Here is a 15,311-nt window from a genome sequence, read left to right as displayed (position 1 = left end):
ACAGCCAAAGTGTGCCCTAATGGACTCCTATGTGACCTTGAGCAAGGCCAGGGTCTTGGCACTGCCCTAATGTGTGCTCAAATCAGATTAAGCCAGTTTGATTTAAAAGCAGCAGAACTATGGCATGGCAGAAGTGTGTCCGAGAGGATTTTGTGTAGTGAAAGTGAACATTGTGCCACAAAGTGGACCAAGTCACTGTGTCACCATGGAGTGTAGAGTTGGTGCCACCCTTTTACTTGAGAGGTTCCAACGGTGGCCATGTTACTTCTGAGCCCTCCTTTTTCACCCTGTGCCCAGAAAAAGGACTGTGGCCATGAAGGACTGTCAGTGATCCTGGAGCCTACAGACAGCCTATCCTAGGTAACAGCCCACAGGTTATGTCCAAAACTGAGGGCCATTGCACCAACAGCCAGCATGTGATTCTCTCAGAAGAGGGAGGGGAGGGAACATGGCTGCTGCAGGCCTGTCTGCAGGCTTCAGAGAACTAAAAGATTCGCACCTGTGGTAGCTTTTTCCCCTTCATCCATTGCGACTTGGCAAATCCAGATGAATATTTGTGAATCTGCTGCATTCTGATTGCTGGCCTTCCTAGGAACATTTCTACTGTGGCCACCATTACCTAACAGGCTGTACAGAGCACTGTGTTAGAAACAAAAAGAAAATGGGTATAATGTGGCAGGGTGAGTGCAACCTGATCCCCTAGACTTTGTGGGGTGACACTAAAGGGAGACCCTCTGGCAAAAAGTATATTTAAAAAAAGACTTTGGTGCAGAATTCATGGATTTTATGCTGGGTTCTTTAATCCTGGAGACTTCTGGCTTCAGAAGTCACTTTCAGCATAGGACTTGAGAATTCTGCAACAAAAAGTGGAAGGATGGATGTCAGGTCCAATTCCGAACACCAATGCACATGTCTAAAGGCCCTGAAGCTTGTCTTACTGATTATTGTATCGAGGCACTGCCCAGTGACCACAGCTATAACCCACAGATGAAGGATGCCCCTGAAGTGTCTGGCATGGGCATGGCTACAGATCAGGCTCTCTGACCAGTTCCCACTATACACACCACAACATTGTGCACTGCAGGTGATGGCCCAGCTCTTGCTCCAACCCCCCACTGTGCAAAAGCAAAGGCTGTGTACCTGGAGTTGGCTGCAGGGAACTATTGGATGTGGTATATGGCCAAACAAAAATTCATTAAAGAATTAAAGGTAAGTTGATTTTGGCTTAATGCAGAGGCAAGATGGCTTCGGCGTGAGCAGTCGCTGACAGTTCGCTCCGCTAAACCATGACCTGTGTGATGGGATTCAGGTCTTACTAGCCTAGCCCTGCCTAGCATGATAGGCCCGGCGTGTGAAAGAAAACACAAAGAAATGCCCTGGTGAACAGACGATTATAATTAAAGACTTTAACTTAAAGGGCCTAAGAACCAACAAGTCTGATGTAAGAGGGGGGGTCTCGCTGAGCTCCATCCATCCATCCTGGATGTGACAGGCTGCCTATATACTATATACCATCTACTACCGATACCGCGGCCGCTGCCAACAATCTGCAATCTACAATACTCTGCAACAATATGCTATGATCTAACGATCTAACGACCTGCCATAATCTGGAGACGGCGATCGATCTGGAGAATGGAGAGGTGAGGAGCGGGGAAGGGGGGACAGCGAGAGCGGCGAAAGACATGTGAAAAAAAACGTTTATTTTCCTCACGTTTGACACCGTCGCAGTTCCCATCTACCCTCTACCCTCTACCCTCATCCTTACATCTTTCCTGAATCCTCCCTGATTACTACATAATCATCGTAGCAATGATGTCAGCTCGTCACGCTTCCGTGCCTCCGTGTCTCTGATGTTTCATCGCTAATCCCGGGGGAGAAGCAGTGAAACAGCGGTTCTCGGTACTTTAATGGAGCCTTAGGAAACTTCAAGAGCTTCAAGGCACGCGCGTAAAGCAGACTAGAGATTGGGGGCTACTGTATCTGGCACGGTGTCTGTGTCTACGCTACCATATGCTGCTCTGAGTTAATTGAGAGATATTTATATAACCTACGGCTGTTTGTTCCCTCACTGCTCCCTCGCTGCTCCTCTTCTGCTGCCGGGTCTGCTAGAAAGCCTTGACCCTTGTCATCACTGTCATCAATCACTTGCACGCGAGATCTCGGCGGATCTTAAAAACTCCCCCTGCCACTTCGTCTGCTCGGCTGGGCTCGGCTGGGCTCTACTAGTAGTAGTTGTATTACTAGTAATACTAAATCCGGGAATCCATTGGAAAACAGGCTTCCAAAGACTTCCAAAAACCTGCCAGCAAGGAGTGAGAGCTAAAAAAAAAAAAAAAACTACTGGAAAGTGCGACCAGGGGGTGGGGGTCCTGGAAGACTGGCATATTCCGTGGTATATTCCTACAAAAAGGAGGGAAGAAGTAAAAAAAAAAAAAAAAGAAGAAAAGCCCAAAACTACCCTTATGCAGAGTACTCTGCAATGAGAACTGGGCCTTTGTGAAAAATACGAGAGAGTCATCTGTGGAGCCTAAGTATTTTTACAAGAAGGCTTCTGGTGGGGGCCACAATCGAAATATATCTCTCATGCACTACGTGTACTTCATGTACTACATGTACTAGAAACACAACGAACGCAACCAATTTCTCAGATACACGTTGAACATAATAAAAGAGACCTATCCAGGAAAGATAGCAGCAGCATCACCACTAACCCAGGCAATTCCAACTGGACAGAACGAAAAGCAAGAGCAAGACCAGGAAATGGATGAAGTGGGAACAGGAGAGGAGGGACAGAGTGGTTCGAAGGAGCTAAATGAGCAATGCTCGACCCAGTCCCTACCCTTACTACGCCCAGACACCCTAGACGCCCAACGCTTCCAAGAAACAGAACTTAATGAAAATGCACAAGACACACAAGAAATGCACAGTGCTCAAAGAGTAAAGCCAACACAGTGACGACCGGAGACCAGGGGAACGAAAGCAAAGGAAGTAAAAGACAAAGCTCAAGAGCAACACAGGGGAAAAGATAAAGATAAAGAGAAGGAGAAAGACAAGGAGAAGGAGCAGGAGAAAGAAAAAGGAACAAAAAGGTTCAGAAAAAGAGAAATTTAAAGATAAAGATAAAAATAAAGATAAAAATAAAAGCACGAGTAACTATGAGAAAAATGAAGACAATGAAAAATCCAAAAAAGATAAGAACAAAGATAAAGATAAAGGTATGGAGCCAGAGAAAAGGAAAGAAAAGGGCAAGGAGAAGGAGAAGGACTTTGAAGACACCGTAGAGATGGAACTAATGGTAAAAAAAGCAAAGCGATTACAAACCATTAAAAACCTGACAGCAAATGCTAAATCCACGGGTCAGATAACAACATCCCAGCCTAGTATTCTCAATATCTTTAGCCCAGTACCCAAAGAGGGGATGAATAAAGATACAAAACGCCAAGAAGTGGTGCAGGAAATGGCGCAGGACCCAATGACATGGGGTGGGGCAGACTGTGGAATAAGTGGAACTAGACACAATGAACCAGGTGTTGAAATAGAGGCTGAACCAGTTATTGGGGAAATGACTACCCGAACCCCTGACCTCAGAACAAAGCCCGGAAGCGTCAAGCTGGGGAAATTTATAGCTAGCATAGCCAAAACCACAACGGAAATCCACAACTACCCAATTGCTTCAGGTCAAAAACATGGTTCTGAAATTAGCGCTCCTTCAATGCAAAATTCCTCCCTTGAAAAAACACTACAGTCAGAAACTGAAGCACACTCAGAGGAATCTGATGCAGATATATACGAAACTGGCATTTCGACTTCCAGTGAGGCAAGCGACGCCTGCAAGGGTCCAAACCTGTTTCAACCTCGGAAATATCATACTCCTTGGATGTAAAGAAATTGAGCGATCCTGGACAAGGGATCACCCCAAGGAAAAAACTTGAGAAAAGAAGGATAAGGAATTAAAGACTAAACAAATCAACATATGAAAAAACCACTGATCAAGCAAGTAACTCAGAACAAATTAATACATGAAAAAACTCAACTCCAAAAAGATCTAACGAAACAGGACCTGATCAGGACAGTGGGGAGGAATCAAATGGGTGCGGCTTGCACCAAGATGGAACAGGAAATGTGGCGGAGCCATCTTTGAAAGATCTTTGAAAGATATACTCAGCTCCATAAGCAAATTCCACAAAGATGTTAAAAGGGACAGCCAAAAGAACCATATCGCCATCCAAAAGCCACAAGGAGCTATTAATAAAGTTGGCAGCACCTGTCTAGAGATATCAGAAAGGATGGTGTCAGTAGAAACACGCACTGACCATCTAGAGAAGAATGTCGCTTGTCTTCAAAGTCAGGAAAAAGCACAAGAAGGAATTATAAAGGACTTACTGATCAAGGTCGAGGACCAAGAAAACAGAGCAAAGAGAAATAACCTGCGCTTCCTGGGTATCCCAGAAGGCGCAGAGGGGAACGATCCAAGGGGTTATGTGACCAAACTCCTTAAATCAGCCCTCCCTGAACTGCTATCCTGAGGAATAGATAGAGAGATCCAACGTGCCCACCGCTTTCCCCTAACCCAGCCCAAGCGAACACAGAATCCACCTAAATATCCTAGGACAATGCTGGTGTATTTTGGGAATTTTCTACTGCGGGAAACTATCTATGACCTTGCCCGGCCTACAAGCAAGAGGGAGTATAATGGCTTAATATTCTTCGTTAGACCAGACTTTGCCCATGCAACCGTAGAAAGGAGGTGGAGAATACGGCAGCTATTTACTTCCTTCGAACAAATTGGTGCAAAAGTTTTTTTTACAAAACCCTCCTCGATTGAAAATAGTTTTTAGGGGAACAACCCGCAGCTTCACAACTGAAACTCAGGCTGAAAATTATTTGAAAGAAATCACAGAGACGGCAAAAAGAAACAACCGATAATTATCAAGAACAGATTAAACTATCACCATGATGGGGACCGGACCATAAGCGTCTTAATAAAGAATATTATGGGACTATAGGCTAAAAAAAAAAATAGGAAAGGGGGGGGAAATACCACTAGTTATTTATCAAATATGATGTAATATATGATTATGTTTATATCTATAGAAAAACTCTTGTTTACATAGAAGACTCTCTCCTTATCCTACTCTTATATTCATGCAGGGCCAGGGAGGGGGAGTGTACTGAGGCGCACTAATCACACGAACGCCCACACCTGGATCTCACCGGACCCAGGACGCCTCAACGGGTGGTAAGGGGGGAAAAGGGGGAGGGCGGGAGGGAGGGTTGTAGGGGGGGAGATCAGGGCTCAGGAATTTTACAAGGGACACATGAAATACACAGAGAGTAGCAAGAAGAAAAGACTTAAAATAGTATGCTGTCTTGCGAGATGGTATATAACAAGAGGATACTAGAGATCTGGATGGCTAAGATCAGCATAATTTCAATGAATGTTTGCGGCCTTAACGAATTAAAGAAAAGACAGAAAGATGCGGAGGGACTTAAGGTATCTGGAGCAAACATCGTTTGTCTTCAGGAGACGCACATCGAGGGGTCACAGCAATATCTACTTAAAACACTAGGATACCGACTCATATCCGCTACAACGCAAGGGACACGCACTAGGGGGGTGGCTATTCTGGCAAAAGGTGGAGGGTTGCAATTTCCAGGGGCTATAGCGGACACATTAGGATGGTTTGCAATAGCAGAGTGTCGTTATAACAATGGGGAAAGCAAGTTGACAATATGTTCTATATATGGTAATATTAGTGACGACCCAGATGTGTTGAACAATGTCTCTAATGAATTAGTACACTGGCCTCTTCCATTGATTTTATTTTGAGATTTAAATATTCATCTGCCTAGTGAATGGTCTACAGATCCAGGATTTAAATTTCAGGGAAGGAAGAGAAAAGTTTTCCAAGCCTTAAAAGACATGTGTCTGCGACATGGTTTAATAGATGGTTGGTCAACGAAACACCCAGGAGACCCCGGTTACACCTATTATTCACACCCACACTCAAGGCATGTAAGATTAGATTATATGCTTATGTCCAACTCCTTGAGAACAGCATGCCAAATTGACAGATTACCCAGCATTCTCTCAGACCATAACCCGCTTGAGCGTAGCCTCACGGGTGTCCCTGAGAGATCCAATACAAAAACATGGACATTTGAAAGGGCGCTATTAAACAATGATGCATATTGCCAACAAATGAGAATCTGGATTTCGGCTTTTTTAGAGGATAACATGGTATCTACATCAATTGACATGGCGTGGGATGCCATGAAGGGTTGTGTTAGGGGCGAAACTATGAAATTTTCCTTTAAAAATAACAAAATAGAAAAACAAAAAATGGTTCTGCTAGAATGAGACCTGTGAAGAGCAGAGGAAGAGCTGATTAAAGCTATACAGGAAGGAAGGCCAACAGTTAGCGAAGTACGTAGGATGGCAATCGCTAAAAACTATATATCAGAAATATTGGTAGGAAGAGCAGTTGCCAAAGCCAGTATCCAAAAGGAAAAAACATATGAGTTAAGCGAAAAAGTGGGACACCAACTAGCGGTTAGAACTCGAGAGGAAACTTCATTTGCATCAATAAAAGAAATCAGGGACCCAGTGCTGGGCTTAAGATCTGAACCCGCAGAAATAAGAACAGCCTTCCAGGGGTTCTATAGGAAACTATACCATGAAGAAGACAATGGAAGTGGTGACCCCAAAATATATCTTGACCGATTCACTCCTGATCATCTGGGAACAAAAGATCAAGAACTATTAGATGGTCCACTCTCTATGAAATCCCTGGCCAAGGGGAAAGCAGCTGGTATGGACAGGATTCCCACCGAATTTTATACAAAATTTGCACCACAACTTAGGACCATTATGACAGCACTTTTTCAATATGTCTTTCAGGGAGGGAACACACCAAGGTCCTGGTCGCTGGCTAAAATATTTGTTTTTCCCCAAAAAAACAAGGATGTCCAGGAAATGGGCTCCTATCGTCCCATTACCTTGATTAATGGGGACTCGAAAATGCATTACAAACTACTGGCAGCACGGCTGGCCCCCATTATTCATAAGATAGTTTCGGAACGACAACACGGGTTCATCCCTGGACGATCAACAATCGATCATATACAAAGAGTCATTTCTCTCTTTGATTACATGGGAGTGACAGGAGACCCTATGGCGCTTATACTGCTGGATGCGGAGAAGGCGTTCAATAGGGTCTCCTGGAAATTCCTGGGGGCAGCCATGTTAAACTGTGGGATTGGAGAGAAATATATAACAGCAATTCAGCGGCTTTATGTAAACCCTAGACCCTGTGTTTTGATTAATGGGGTTCTGTCCGAAAGGTTTGCCATCACTAGGGGTACAAGACAGGGGTACCCCTGCTCGCCCCTCCTGTTCGCAATTTATATTGATGCATTTATACATAGATTGGAAAATAATGCTTTAATCCTCCCAATCCAAGTACGTGACCTAGAAACAAAATGACTGGCATATGCAGATGACATTGCCATTGTTACAGGGACCCTATAAACGCCATAAACTGGATAGAAAAAGAAGCGCATGATTTCGGTGGAGTCTCAGGATATAAACTGAACTCTAATAAGACTCAGATTGTGCTTAACAATAAAATTATGATTAGGGACCCTAGGATAATTGATAAGGCAACGTATTTGGGGGTTAGTATTAGCGCTAACACTAAAAATATTGTTGATGACAATATTGAGCCCCTTATACACCATACTAAGAAAGAACTTCTACGGCTAAATAACTTACATCTGACTATCGGGGGTAGAACCAATGTTGTAAAGATGTTAATTTTTCCTAAATTTTTATATTTTTTCCATGCTATATGTTTAGAATTTTCGCCATTAGTTTTTAAAAATATAGACAATATGTTTTCACGATTTTTGTGGGGATATAACAGGCCACGTAGGGCATTCAGGTGGATTACTCTACCAAGAGAGGGGGGCGGGTGGTCTCTACCCAATTTTAAATTATACTATTGGGCTACAGTGTTGAAATACAGTGTAAGACTACTAATCGATAACCCGGATAGCTGCAATATACCCACCCCACAAGAACTGATCCTGGGTGAAGGGAGCGCTGGATGTCTGTGGCGACATGCAAACAATGGCTATTTAAAAAAAGTTAAATTTCTAGTGTTGTCAAAGTATGGGGAAATGTTAAAAAACTGGTAGGTTTAGGTCGATACTCTCTTTACACCCCAGTGTCACAGAATGCGGATCTTCCAGAGATATATCAGGATGCATGTATGCAGAGATGGGTTGGACACCTCAGTTGCTTCTTTTCAGTAAACGGAATTCAATCATTTAATGAATTGAAATCAGAATTTAATATGACTAATAGAGATTTTTTAAATATCTCCGGGTGAGAGACTTTCTATTAAAGAAAGCAGGTGGTCGTATCAAATTTCAAACTTGCCAAATTATAGGTAAGCTAAAACTAGTAAAAATCCCAAGAATCGGCGAGATATATGCAGGGTTGAATCTATTATTACCAGATGATATGTATAAACATGGGGCGGCATGGCAAACCAGGCTCGATGTCTCTCCTCGAACATCTCCTTATACCTACGAACTGTCATTCACCTGTTTAATGTCGTTGAAACTCCAGGCACAATTCTATAAGACGTTCTTCTCACTTTACTATACTCCGTACAAAATAGCAAAATGGGGAACGGGGAAAAGCTCAACCTGTCAACGATGAGCACTTCGCACGGCGGACATAGTTCATATGTACGCCTCATGCAATACACTAACAAAAGTACTATCTGAAATCTCCAACTTCCTCTCGGACATCGCACATTGTAGGATTAACATCACAAGCGAAGAAGTCATGATAGGCACATCCAATATCACTCGACCAAAACAAATAGAAGGGCTGATTTTTGTAGCTATGGCCGTCTTCAGGTTGTGCGTTGCATCAGCATGCATAGATCCGCTACCACCATCGTTTCTACAATGGAGAGCTAGGCTGCTTGCGACCTGCAACCTGGAAGGTTGCCATATATAGAAATAAAGGGAGGGGTACACGAATTAGGCGTATGAAGATTTGGGCGCAGTTGCTAGCTTGGATTTAGGAACTGGAGTAGGGGGAATAATGGACGCCGGCTATCATTCAAATATGGCATTCTTCTTTCTGAATATATATTCTCTTTCTTAAAAATTGACTGTGTTCACCAATGTATTTATGTAATAAAACATGTTGGGTACCTGTTCTCCTGGGGAAGGGGGGGGGTTTGTTATAAAATTGAAATTGAATAAAATCTGTTAAAAAAGAAAGAAAAATTAAAGGTAAAAAACAGAATTATGGTTAGCTGTGCTCATAACGCTGCAACTCAGCTAAGAAAACCTCAGAAATTCACCAATTTACCATAATTAAAGTTAGAGAAAACTTCAGAAATTCACCAAATTACCGTAGTTAAAGTGCAGTTATGGTTATGAATGAAAACAGAAAAAGCACAAAAAGCCATGGGCAGTGGTTGTTGGCTGTTCGCAGAAGGTTAGCACAGGTCAACTGTGCGCAGTGGGATTGACCACCTGTGGTGGGCTGGGGTTAATATCTGGACTGGTAAGGCCTGGCCAGAGGCAGGAGGCTTAAGGCACAGCATGAGCTAGCTACTCACAGAGGATTGGGTGCAGGGCCTGGCCTAAAGGCAGGCACTCAGGCCGACCACTGCTACCCACAGCTTTTGCAGGGGGGTGTTTGGATTCCTCCAGAAGGTTCAGTGCAGGGAACTCTTGAATGTGGTATATGACAAAAGTTGCGAAAAAAATCACTGAAAAAAAGCAAAGGGTATTGTGGTGTTATGATTGGCTTTGTTATAACAACTTAACATTTACTTAAGAAAAGTAGCACAGTATGCAATTATGCAATTATGGTGAAGAATTAAACAGAAAAAAACACTGAAACTCATAAGCAATGGCTAGGAGCACACATTATAGCTCACAGATCATTAACTTGCACACCAAAATCAATGCGAATGACCTCACAATATGTATGTCAATAAATACCAATACTTAGAACTGAAATGTGATTGAACAAAAACCCATAATCAAACCAATTATTGTAAACTACATTCGAAATTATCTCTGTGAAAGTGGTGAGGGTAATATGATATGTAATCTCATCTGTAAGATGATTTCTAACATTCGTATTTGTGTTTCATTAAGGGTGCGGTCTTGAGCATTGTATTTGGAGTGCAAGTTATGGTTTGCCTGGCTCTTTGGTGAGTTATGGAATGCGCTCCCTGCACATTTCAGTAGTTTTTTGGTCTTAATTCATACCTTCAAATGTATTTTAGCTGTATATTATTTCAAAAACATTTAAACACGAGGAAAGTGATCCAACTTCAGAAAAATTAAACAGAAGCGTTTGAAATCCTTAGGTTGTTAATTATCACAAAGAGAATGAATGAGGCAACATTTATCATGATCAACAATGTGCCAAACCTAAATTTTGATTGCAAAGTGGCAATTTGGATTTGGGAATACATACCAAATCGCTATCAGGAAGGGGCCTGGTGAGGGAGTCCCTATTATTAGCGTTTTGTGATGAAGTTATTCATGTTTTACAACCAAACTCTGGCCACAATACATTGATATTTTAGCAGCTACAGAAATGTAGTGATAAGCTATTTGCAAATGGTAAGAGCTACCCAAGGGAACACTTCCCCTTTGTGAATGTTCAGAAATGGTGTTTTAGGAATAGGTGTGTTCCATGTGACCACTGCTTACTCATTTAAAATGTTTGTAAAGGAAATGGGCTGCATTAAAGAAAAAAATTGCTTTAATGAAAAGCAATCACAGATATGGGGGTCTGCTGACCCAGCATCCCACCTCTGTAGTAGGCCACAATTGCAGCCTAGCTTATACATATTAATGAGGTAGGTTAGAGTACGAACCACTTCAAAAATGTGATTTTATGAATTGACCAATTAGTATGTAGGTTGGTTAACAACATTTGCATTGGATTAACGTTAGTGCACAATTTGCGACCACCTTTACCAAATTAATGTTTAGTACAACTGGCCCTACATGTGGCAACACATGTGTTACTTTATGACTTTTTTCCAGACTATTACCACCAGCTATTTATTAGTGATTATTTGCCACCTTGTTTCTGTGATGGGATGCATTAACTCCACACACTCCTGATTCTGAGACAACTCTTTCAAGAACCATACATTACAATGCTGTAGTTGTAAACATCTTTTCCCACCATCCAGCTGCTTCTTCCATCATGCATTGGCTCTATGCCAGTTTTACGCCTTGCTCAGCAACCTGCTGCATTTTGGCTAGGATTGCGCTGTACAAATACCACATAAATGCAAATATTGTTTTCAATATTTTGAGTCTTTTGCCAAACCCGAACAGTCTTCTCTGTGATAAAAAGACTCCTACACAATAATATCTCCCGCCATTGTAAGAATAGAATGAAAGGCATATGACAGCAGAATGTAATTTGATTAAATTAATTTCAATAGTTTCTGGAAAATAAAAAGAAGCAATTTGGGAATTAACTAACTGCAAGTAGTTACTTTCCACCCCAGACATAGGAGCTTTTGATGTTTTTTTAGTTCCACGTCGAAGATTGTGTAATTGAATGATTGAACGTTTAGGAATAAAGCCTTTAATTACTGTGAACCCCTCTGCTACTCATATGTCCACATCATAGGACTGAAGGCAATCAAAGCTTGTTTGTAACTTTCACGTGCCAGTGCGCAGACTGCATTTTTGGGCATAAAGGCATCTAGGACACTAGAATATGACATGTGACTAGCTGAAGAAAAAAACCATGAGTGGCCACAGATCATGGTTTTTAGGTCGAACATTCGAGACCTCTTGTATATGTATATACTTTAGTATATACTCATATACTTTGGTATATACTTATATGTATATGTACTTTGTGGGCTCTGGAGAACAGCCCTAGGACTTGTCAACTTCTGTTTAGGGACTTTTTCTGTTCAATTGCCGCAATTCAACTGTCTTGATAGAAAACAACCAGCAGAGGTCAGTAAAATACCAAAATTGCTTTCTGCTGAGGGACTTTTTTTTCTGGCAACTGCCTCTATTTAACTTTCTTGCTAGAAAACAACTAGAAGAGGTCAGTAAAATACCAGAATCACGTTAGCATTCTCTAGGTTCCAGTCCATAGAAATTGTTTTCCACAAGCACCCATAGACATTAATATTTTTTTCAAATCTTGTATTTTCAGTGATCCGACCACCGAGTGCCCTGATTTTATATTAAAAACAGAGCTTTGTACTATACCATTTCCCACTGAAAGGCACTATTTCCCTCCAGGAGTTCCCATACCTGGCGTGTCATGGAGTTTGGTACTTACTTTTCCTCCATGTCAAAGAACAGTAGATGTTTCAGCACCCAGTCTAATGAACTGCATATCTAAATACATATAAGGTCCAAAGGGCGAGACCGCTTGCATTGCAAATGCTTGGTTTTTTAACTTCTGTTTATTAGATTCGAGTGGTTGATCACATTATACATTACAATATTTTTATACATACAGCTCATGTTTTTAGTTTCTCTTCTATTATTACTAAGTGCTGTGCTGCTGGTTCCATTTCTTTCATCGGAACGTCTGCTGGGCAGAACACCAATCAACAACTCCTTTGAAGGATAAGCACTGGCAAAGGAAACAAATCTGACTTTAATGTGCTAAGGCAAGTAAACAGAGACATGCACAAATTTTGCTTGCATGAAGAAGATTGTTAAATAAAGACGGATGTATGACATTACAATGCATGCTTTTACAACGCATGCTTTTACAACATAAGTATTACAACGCAAACCTTTACAACGCATAGTGCTTTGAGGTGCTGGATAGTGAATAGTTTAATTTACTATTCCAACTCCAGTCCCCGTGGACACTAGGGAAGGTGTTGGATAGTAAATTAAATCTATTCCCTATCCTAGAGCGCCCCCCAGCGCAATGCATTTTAATGGTTTGCGTTGTAATAGTTGAGTCGTAAAGGCACTGCGTGGTAAAAGTTGGATTGTAAAGGATGTTTCCCATAAAGACTGGCCTTTGGGCTTTTGCAAAGCTTGCATCAAAACTTACCACTCAGATCAATAAAAGAAATAAAATAACAGAATTTTTCTGTCGTGTTGCGGCGTTTGCTGTTCCATTGGGGGCCGCTAAACACAGACAGGAGATCGAGAGACTCACTTCCGGTTGGAAGTCGGGTCCGGTCCAATCTTCTGCTGCCCTGCTGACCTGGTATCGCTGGATCACTTCCGCCAAAGCACTTCCGGGGGAAAACGCATAAACAATTTCCTGCCGGCTCAACGCTGTGGATTCCTTCCGAATCCCGCAACCTGGATTGCAGAGCCGGGGACGTATTCCTGACGTCTTTTTCGCGCAGGAGCGCTTGTCCGACTCCCCTTGTCTTTGCCGCACCGGAGCACTACTGAGACTGCATCAGTAACCCTTGCCGCGCTGGAGCGCTGATTTGGGGTTTTTGTGTTCCGCTCAGAAACGCTTGTCAGTTTCACTTCTGTTTTCACCGCGCTGGAGCGCTGACTGTTTATTTATTTTCCTTGGCGGCGCAGGAGCGCTATTCTGGGTTTTGCTTTTTGTTGTCTTCACCCCAACGCGCAGGAGCGCAGCTTTGGGGCAAAGCACCACAGCGCAGGAACGCTATTTATGTTTTCACGTTTTGCCACACAGGAACGCCACATGTTACTAGAGCCTGACACTTGGTTGTGCATCACCGCGCAGGAGCGCTTGACTATGGTAACCTCTTCTTCTTGGAGCAGCGCTGTATTCCTGTATTCCTGGATCCAGAGGTCTACATGAGCACTGGTGAGTTCAGTGGCAAAGAGTCCTTTGCTGTATGTGTTTAGAGGTCTGCATTGGAGGTGGGAGGTGTGGCCTTTCCCTGATTGAGTCCTGTTTTACCTCCCCAGTTGGCACCAAGACCCTACCCAAGCTCCACCCACGCCAAGCCTCTTCGTTCCTTTCTGGCTCCTTTCCCTGCCTCCATCTCATCCCTGCTGGGTACTACAGTCCGCACGGGTCAGGTGGGTACAGGGGCTGTGGCTCTTGTCGTCTCTGCAGAATCGCATCACAAGCAGAGGTAAGTCTTGTGGGGCACCTGACATTTTCTCTCAACAATGTTTTGTAACAAACCACTTGTAAGACGAAAGTTTTACAAAGTCGGATGTCTTATCCATATGCAGTATACCTATTGCAAGTGTCTAATCAACCGGTCAGTGATCAAACATACTATTTCTCCTGCTTAGCTGGCAGTTTACTCAATAGCAGAAAGCATCACTGTCTAGTGTCTACCTAACCGCTGCCTCAATAGCCGAGATCATACGCTGTTTGTACAGAGACTAGATGACCAGGTGAAGAACCTGTTAATTCATGCAGTCATTCATCCAATACAAATAACTTCAGCAAAACAAGCTAGCATTGGCAAAGCCAGTAGGACTGGCAATATAATTCAATTACATTCATGGCATTTGTATAGCAAATGGCTACCTCCAAGGAGGTGTCCCGGCGCTGGTGGAAAGCACATGAGTGAAGGGGGAACTAAAAATGACATAGCAATAAGAGAGGTATCAAACAAAAAAGGTTTTAAGATTGAGTCTGAAGACTGATTCTGAAGGGCTGCAGCACAGACTATACGGCATAGAATTCCACAATTTGGAAGCCAGGAATGTAAAGGAGCATCTGCCTCATCGGGGTTTACATATGCATTGAGCGTACAGATGTTTAAGATTGTTGGACCTCAAAGTTCTGGACTGGAATTAAGATCTAAGTCTTCTCCTAAGATATAAAGGGCTGTTTCAGGATGTAGGCTTCAAAAACTAGAGTAAGTGCCTTAAATTGAATTCTCCTAATAATGGGAAGCCATTGAAGGTCCCACAAGTGAGGAGACATTGATGAGCATGAGGGAATCTTCAAGGTGAGGCGTGCTGCAGAATTCGGAATAAAGGGATGCAGTTGGATAAGAAAAGTCTGTAGGCCTAAGTATAGACTATTGTCATGGTGCAGTTTTGCCGTAACCAGAGGGTGCACAACCAATTTTCGGGAGTCCACAGGAATGAGGTGGAGCAGCCTTCTGAGCGATCTTAGGGTGGCAAAACATAAAGACAGAGAGGGACCTAATTTGAGGTTCAAAGGTAAGATGTGTGTCAAATTTAACCTCAAGGTTTCTGGCCATCAGAGTGGGGGCCTGGGCAGCAGAAAGTTCAAGTGGCCACCACCGGCAAGCATTGGGGATGGACTTGGTGCCAAAAAAAGGATCTCCGTTTTT

This window comes from Lissotriton vulgaris, chromosome 8, assembly GCF_964263255.1.
Source record: "Lissotriton vulgaris chromosome 8, aLisVul1.2, whole genome shotgun sequence".
Lineage (NCBI taxonomy): Eukaryota > Metazoa > Chordata > Amphibia > Caudata > Salamandridae > Lissotriton > Lissotriton vulgaris.
This window is presented reverse-complemented; position numbering follows the sequence as displayed.